Source organism: Silene latifolia, chromosome 5 (assembly GCF_048544455.1).
Source record: "Silene latifolia isolate original U9 population chromosome 5, ASM4854445v1, whole genome shotgun sequence".
In the NCBI taxonomy this organism is placed as follows: domain Eukaryota; kingdom Viridiplantae; phylum Streptophyta; class Magnoliopsida; order Caryophyllales; family Caryophyllaceae; genus Silene; species Silene latifolia.
In genome coordinates this window covers 7,420,639-7,429,885 of record NC_133530.1, presented here as the reverse complement: position 1 = coordinate 7,429,885, position 9,247 = coordinate 7,420,639, and positions in this window count along the sequence as shown.

The following is a 9,247-nucleotide window of genomic DNA, read 5'->3' as shown; positions in this document are numbered from 1 at the left end:
TTTATTTATTAATAATTATTTGATTGTGTTCATGTGACCTATTATTTAGTCCTTGTTCGACCAGGAAGAAGTATAAATATTAAAATGGAGGTAAGTAGGGCCGGTGGAGGTGACCGAAGTCATACTCAGCCTGTAGTTGGCTGATTCCGTTACTTTCATTCTTTTTCAGGTACAAGTGTCGGGGGAATGACAAGAGTGAGGAATTTCAGATAGGATCGATGACCTAATAGGATGATATATGTAATCGAGTTATGAGTTTTTAGCTTTAACAAGTGTATTTATCTTTATTCTTGTAAGCCTTGTATTTTCCGGATGGGAAATACGGCGGTGACGCCTTGTAATTCCGCTGCTGTCTGTTATTAATAAATAGAGCCATTTTGAGCTGCCTGTTTGCTTTCCGGGGGCGTTACATGGTAGCCTTTATGTGTTATGTATGATAGGAGGAGAATTCGTAGAGGAGCCGTTTTGAGACAGCTGTTTAGATCGTCTGCGTGTTTGCTTTCCAGGTAGGATTTCCTACTCAGTATTAGTCCCATAATGGGATATTGGTGATGTGCTGTAGTTAGTTGTTGATATGATGATTGTGATTGTGATTGTGATTGTGGTTGTGTTTGTTGATGGTTCTCGAGATGCGTTCTCGGCTGAGTGGGGTCACTTGCGGGAGTGATCTCACGCCTAGTTCGCCCTTCGTGGAACCCGCCACGAAAGGGATGTGCACATTAATGATACGGGGTTATCGCTCGTACGATGAGCGGGGCTTAGGTGGGAACAGGCTGCGTCCCCCAGCTGGCGGGCTAGTCCGGTGGACGATCGGTGTTGAGATGATGATGGGAGTTGGTGTGGTGTGTATGTGTGATTCGGTTTGTCTGTTTTTGCCTTATTGTTATTATCTATTTTGATTGTGTGATTAGTACTGACCCCGATGTTGTTTTGTAAAACCTGCGGTGATCCATTCGGGATGGTGAGCGATTATTGAGCGGTATAGAGATGGTACTGGATAGGCAGGGATGGCCACGACATGACGATAGAGTCTTCCGCTGTAGTTTAGTCTTTATTTACATTTCATTTGAGAACGATTAGTTGGAATAATGTATTGTACTTTCGATTGGTTTGAGGATTGTAACTTTTCATTAAAGCACTTATAATAAATGTTGTTTCTATTTTGTCTATTTGATTATCATACCTCGGGCAACCGAGATGGTGATGTCTCCATACCTGAGTGGTCCTGGTAAGGCACTTGGAGTATGGGGGTGTTACACTTAGGACCTCTAAGGGACACTTTCTTTTGATGACAGTCTATCTTAGCCTTATACTTTCCTAACCAATCCATCCCAACTATCATCTCAAAACCATTAAAAGGAAACTCTAGCAAGTCTACAGGGAAATCGACTTGCCCAACTATCAAAGATACATCTCTAAACAACCTCCCACACGATACAGACTCACCTGAAGGTATGAAAACTTGCTCCCTAACAGACTCATATACTCTCAAACCCAACTGTTTTACATGACTCGAAGACACAAACGATTGAGAAGCCCCGAATCAAACAAAACAAACGTAGGAATACCATTAACAAGGAATGTACGGTGATAACGTGCGCATCCTCCTCGGTGCCTTCTTGTCCATCATGAACAACTTGCCATCGGTCTTCCGCCCACCTCCTGGACAAGTACTAGGCGATGCGGTCGGCTTAGCACCCGACCCTTGATTGTTGTTGTTCATCGGTATCTTCGATAAGAATTACCGCCGTTGCGGTTGCCTCCACTCGATAGCTCGACCTCCCGGTTTGGCCATGATCCAGCTGGTCTGTTGCTTGCAAAGCTCTGTGCAGGTCTCTGAAAAGATCCCGGTGCGCTCGTGCACTCATGTCTCTTGTGGCCTACGCCACCACAACCAAAGCAGGTCACTCCCCAGCTGTTGCTCACACTCCCACGACCTCGCCCAAAGGAAGTTCCAAAGACTTTCTAAACCCAACCGGAAGAAAATCCCTTAGATTGATTGTGGTTGCCTTTCTTGAAATTAGATTGGCCACCACCCTCGCTCTCAGACTTCCTCTTCTCTCCACCTGACCTCTCCTGAGCCATCTCCACTAGCCTCTCAGCTCTCCCAGCCCTCTCATACGCTTCCTTCACATCAGTAAGGACTCCCACGGGTAACTTATCCATAATTTTCGTGGTTAGCCCTCTCTCAAACCTCAAAGCGATTCTCCTCACTCAAACCCATGTCCTCGGATATCTGGATTTCTCATTGAACTGCCTGTAGTACTCGACCACGACATCTCAACCGTCATCTTAAACTTGTCGAACTCCTCTCTCAACTTACTCCTCACATGTTCTGGTACGAACTCCTTCCTCACAGCCCTACGAAACTCCTCCCAAGGTATAGCAGGTAACCCCTGGTTGGTATATATCTCCTTGGCACTCACTTTTACTGAATCCCACCATTTGCCAGTGCCTCCCTCGGATAGAATGCGGCTGATCCACCCTCATCTCATCGGGACAAATGAACTAAATCCAGTATGTTCTCCATCTCCCTCAACCAACTATCAAGATGGTTAGGCTCCTCAACTCCCTTGTACTCCTTCGGGTTAAACCTCGCAATATAGAGGGCCGACTTTAGCATGGTCAACCTCCTTCTCCTTACTCTTATCCTTGTCCTCATTCACTCTCTTCGGGGTCTCGATAAGAGCGTCCCCGGTGCTCTAACATCTTGACGATGTCATCCGTAGTCATAACCTCAGCTCTCGCGTACAAAGCATTTCTCTTGGGCGGCATCTTGAAGCTATATAAGAAAGGGATAAACATAAACACGCGTACTAAACTTCAAAACACGAAAACGCGCTGCCAGAACCTACTCGATCGAGTATCCAAACCCACTCGATCGAGTAACGGGCTACTCGATCGAGTGCCCCCATGTACTCGATCGAGTACCCAAACTCCAGAACCAAACAGACCTTCTGATCTCTAACCCACTCGATCGAGTATCTAGGCTACTCGATCGAGTGACCCCCTACTCGATCGAGTACCCCTAGTTACTCGATCGAGTGCCCCAAAACTCGATTCTGGACTCAAAATCGCTAAAAACCTACCCGATCGAGTCAGCCTCACTCGATCAAGTACCCCCAAAACGTAAGAGCTACCCGCATATTACGTCGTATACTAACATGCTAACTTTATAAAATCACATGCTATCAGAATACATATGCTACGCATCTATTATACTATCAACAAGATCAATTCATCATGCTATTAAAGCCACATTGTAAATCATTCAACATGTTATCATCTCACTAACATGTTCAACATATCATATCCTTTCACTTTCTCAACTTCCTATTTCAACACCAAAAAATCATCACACTTCATCACTTTGTTGCACACGTAAATCAAACATACGGATGACTCGACAAACACTCCCCCCATGTGACAGGTTCAAAGTTGTAGGGCGACCCCGCGACTTTAGGACGTCTCCCAAGCCTTTGCACTAGCTCCTACAACTTTTACCCCGGGTTCATTTTAATTGACTCCCTATGTTCATTAAGTTCATTGGTTACGAGTTTCGGGATCGTCGCTCCGATACCATTTGTAACACCCCCATACTCCGAGTGCCTTACCAGGACCACTCGGTATGAAGACATCACCATCTCGGTTGCCCGAGGTATGATAATCAAATAGACAAAACATAAACAACATTTATTATAAGTAATTTAATGAATAAGTACAATCCTCGAAACCAAATCAAAGTACAATACATTATTCCAAACGTATGCATTTCTAAATCGAAATGTAAATAAAACTAAACTACAGCGGAAGACTCTATCGTCATGTCGTGGCCATCCCAGCTATCCCGAAGTATCATCTCTATACTGTTCAATATCTGCTCACCATCCCCGAATGGATCACCGCAGTTTTACAAAACAACACCGGGTCGCACTAATCACACAATCAAAATAGATAACAAAAATAAGACAAATAGACAATTTGACACACACACACACACACCAACTCCCATCGTCTCAACACTGACTGTCCACTGGACCAGCCCTGCCAGTGGGGGACCGCAACCGTTCCCACCTAAGCCCCGCTCATCGTACGAGCGATAACCCTGTCCATTAATGTGCACATCCCCTTTCGTGGCGGGTTCCACGAAGGGCGAAACTAGGGCGTGAGATCACTCCCGCAAGTGACCCCACTCAGCCGAGAACGCATCTCGAGAACCATCAACAAACACAACCACAATCACAATCACAATTACAATCATCATATCAATCAATTAACTACAAAGACATCACCAATATCCCATTATGGGACTAATACGAGTAGAAATCCTACCCGGAAAGCACAACACGCAGACGGTATCTACAAAATGTCTCAAAACGCCTCTTCTATGAACTCTCCTCCTACCATACAACACATAGATACTACTATTCATAAAAACCCCCAATTCTTAAATTAGGGTTTCACTAATCTTAACAAAACTTTATATAAATTACATTAAAAGCTTACCCTCGACGCAAGGAATCCAACGACACAAACTACGATGCAAACCGACCGTCTGAACTCCGGGAATTGTCAAGAACGCGATTAGGAAGATGACTGACTGCTTTCTCTCTTAAACAGGTTTTAGGTTTTGTAAAAAGTGATTTAGAACAATGCCGAATAAGTTTAAATACCTTAATCGCGTAATTAACAAAACCCGAGAAAAACCCCCGTAAAACCAGACACTCGATCGAGTACCCAAGGTACTCGATCGAGTACCCCCCTACTCGATCGAGTGCCCCAGCTACTCGATCGAGTGCCCAACAGGTCAGAAACTATTTTATTCTGCAACATACCCTTACTCGACAGAGTAAGGGCTACTCGATAGAGTACCCCCAAGACCATAAATACGGAGTATTACACCTTCCCCCTCCCCTCCCTTTCCCTCCACTTTTGTTATCCAAACACACCCTAAAGAACATGAAGAAGGTTATAGACCTACGTATTTATCACGGAGTATTATTGATTTTTTATAAGACAGTGTCATACTAACATTACTTAAAAACGGATTATAAATTTATAATTGTTTAGAAATTAGATCATAATCAGAAATCTGAAGAAGTAATTACAAAACAAACTCATTGTATAGCATATTTTATTACAAGTGTGAATGGAGTATATGTACATGAATCTAATAATAGTCATTGAATCATGCTATTGCAAAATATCCCAATTCCATAGAACATCCATATTCAGACAAAATATGCCAAAATCACGTCCGTTAAAGTCATCAAAAATATCTTTGTACTAAGATAGCTAAATGTAGGGTACGACCAATGACTATTACGTCAATTTAAATATCTTTGTACTAGAGCTGTTTGTTTTTTTTTTTTTTTTTTTTTTTGAAAGGTACTAGAGCTGTGTTTAATTAGTAGAATGTTGATTGTTTTTAGTAGGTGGAAAATATGTGTGTAAAATGGGGTGTATATATAGACGAATCAAAATGAAATAAAATATCTAAAATGACAGTGCAAAGAAAAAGCAATATGTCTTGGTATAGATGGGTGGGGCAAACAGACGGATAAAGATCTCTAATAAAACGGGTAGGGGACAAGGTGGGACACCCCATGTGTTTCCCATTTTATGGCAAATAGGTATTTTGTGAGGGAAAATGGTATTCGTCTATACGTATAGACGGATAGTGTCCGTCTACGGTCTATAATGAGAATTTGTGAAGAAAAAGAGTGTAAAAAACGCGCGGACACAAAGGATTTAAAAGAACAGCTGGACGCTGATGTGGAAGAATTGGTGGAGTAAAAGAGTGTGTACGTGGCTCTTCTGAAATTGTCTTCCAAGTGTGTATGGGTCCCACTGTCCTACTCTTTTCCTGCTACTTGCCTTGTGTGTACAGTGTACTATGTTACTACTGTCTCCTACAGTACTACTAGAGCACTAGTAGTGTGAAATTATGCAAATATTAGATGGTGAATTATACCACAAAATGTGACGACGATATCCGTCACAAGCTGAAGACGGATACCATTTTCTCTCACAAGATACTCATGTGAGGCAAGTGGGGAAGCACATGGGGGATGCCCCACCTTGTCCCCTCTCCCTTTTTGTGAGAGTGTTTGGACCAATGACGATTAGCCATCACAAAAGACGCTTTAATTATACGGAGTTAAAAAAAAAAAAAAATTAATACCTCGTACGAGTGGAGGGCGAATAAGTAATATCATAAGTAAAATTCGAATAAATTGATACTCCCTTCATTCAACTTTTATCACTCCAATTCAATATAATACTCCTCACATATATTAGAAAATTAATGTAACACCCCCATATCCAGAGGAGCCTTAACTAGGCCTTCCTTAGCATATAAAGGCATTACCATCTCGGTTGCCCGAGGACAGTAATAATCAAATGCCGATAAAAGAACTATTATGTTATGTTACAACTGATTTAAAACCAACTGATGATATAAAAGATACAACTCAAAGTCTACTTGCTATAACTATCAATCTCGTGGAGACTCATCCCTGCCCGGACTCGGCTATCAACGATATCAACACCTGCTAAGACAGACTCGCTCACCATAAGGGATCACTACAGACACATAAACAAACAAGACAACCACCCAAGGTCGATCGAGATAAAACACAACAAAGCCAACAACAACCGACAACTCAATGTAACACAATCGGCCCACACACAAGCACACCCACACCGATCAATCTCCGTCGGATCGTCCACCGGACTACCTTCGCTAGTGGGGGACCGCAGGCGTACCCACCAAATCCCCGCTCATCATACCGAGTGATAACCCTGTCCCATTAATGTGCATATCCCCTTCCGTGACGGATTCCACGAAAGGCGAAACTAGGGCGTGATGCCACTCCCGCAAGTGACTCCACTCAGCCGAGAACGCATCTCGAGAACCATAGACAAACAATCACAATCACAATACCAACAACCGTCTGAATCTATCAACAATGTGTAATTACAACCGTCTGAATCAATCAACAACACACAACAACCGCAATACAACCACAACAACCGACACACTAGACCATCTACAGAAACTGAGTAGGCGAACCTACCTTTAAGCAACTGCAACCAATCCATGCCAACATATGACATATCCAGCAACCAAGCAAAGCCTATAAGCACAACACAATCACCTATTACTATCAAGCAAACCCTAACTGTAAAGACGAAGGTACGGATGATGATGATGACATACCTATAAAGAGAAACCCGGCAAAAGACCGCTATCCGACTCAAGGTACGCTCTCCTAAGGCACAAGGACCTTCAAAGGCTTCCATGGAGATTTTATGGTGAAGGGAAGGGAAAGGGGCGACTAGAGGATAGAAGGAATGTGGCGGAAATGACTTGATGATTTAACAAAACGCGATTAAAAACCCTCGCTGAAAACTCGATACTCGATCGAGTACCACACACACTCGATCGAGTAGCCTCTACTCTATCGAGTACCACACAAGACACGTAACCCAAGATAGCTTTGGCACGCACTTCTAAGAACCATTCCCGCTCCCAAGGTCAGTCAACGCTGGTCAAGGGGTCCCTAAAAGGGCGGGTATTACAATTAAAGTGATAAAAGTTGAATAAAGGGAGTACCTTGTAAGAAAATGGCACTCGAACAAAGCTCTAGGTCGTATTTGCGTTCATTAAATATCATATGAGCTGATATCGAGCCTTGATTTCAAGAGATCGGGTTCGGGCTCGGGCTCAGAGTCAACTTTTATAATCTGAATTGAGCTCGATCATAGGTCAGCTCGAGTTCTTCTCGGATCGGTTACACTCCTAAGTGAGACTAATTCAAAAAAATATTAAAACATTATAGTTTTGGGTTTACGAAGATCGATGAGCTATCCCAATCTCGGCTCTTCTTTTAAAGTCGGGCTTGATAAATTTTGTACTCTCTAATATTGACACTCCCAATTTGATTTTTGTCGATAAATAATACTCTTTCACCGAGTCATTTGTTTATCTTTTTATTTTTATTTTTGGATGTCTAATTCATTTGTTTACCTTTCTATATTGGGAAGTCTTTTGATAGGTAATTTGATAGTCTAATTGGATTATTGTCTACTCGTCATCCAATCCCACTACCCACATATGATTCTCACTTATCTCCTTGCTCTTGGTGCCAAAAGTAAAACAAAAAAAATGATCGGGACTAAGAGAGTATCTTACAAACTCATCCAATGTCCGATCAAATCATCAAATGTAATACATACTCTAAAGAACATGAAGAAGGTTGGACCTACCTATTTATTACGGAGTATTATTGATCTTTTATGAGACAGTGTCATGCTAACATTACTTAAAAATGGATTATAAATTTATAATTGTTTAGAAATTAGATCATAATCAGAAATCTCAAGAAGTAATTACCGAACAAACTCTTGTATAGTACGGAGTATATTTTATTACAAGTGTGAATGGAGTATATGTATATGAATCTAATAATAGTCATTGAATCATGCTATTGGAAAATATCCCAATTCCATAGAACATCCAAATTGCGACAAAATATGCCAAAATCACGTCCGTTAAAGTCATCAAAAATATCTTTGTACTAGATAGCTAAATGTAGGGTACGACCAATCACTATTACGTCAATTTAAATATCTTCCTGAAACAAATACGGTATTCTATTCAGCATTGATGTTGCTCAATTAATTCACTGCCACGTGTGGTCCCTTTGGTTAACAGACTAACGAAGTGCCACGTGTAATTCATCTGAGTAGGCTACGTCTCTAATTGGAAATTGACAAAAAAAGAAGAGAGAATTGACAAGCCATATTTGAAGCGTTGTTTCTAATTGGTTAGATGCCATGTGTGACACGATGATTAGATTATGGCGTGTGACCAAAATTGAGTTGGTTATTGGTGCTTTTTTTTTTTTTGGGAAAAATTAAAGTCTTGTACGTAAATATGGTAAATTTGGAAAATTCTTATTTTAAACGGATCTTTTCTATTTGAAATTAAAATGATTAAAATATGATCATTTAGTTAGAAAATTAATTATTGATAAATATTAGAGAATTTGGCATAGACTAGACTTCCTACCCAATACTTTGTGTATAAACATTCAATTCATGGTATAAAATAATTTAAGTTGAACTTTCCCGGAACCTGCATCTTACACAAATTTCTATTTAAGACGGAGGTATTTATTTTATAATTAATACGGCTGTTACATTGAATTCTATACATTTACTTTGTACACGTATATCAATG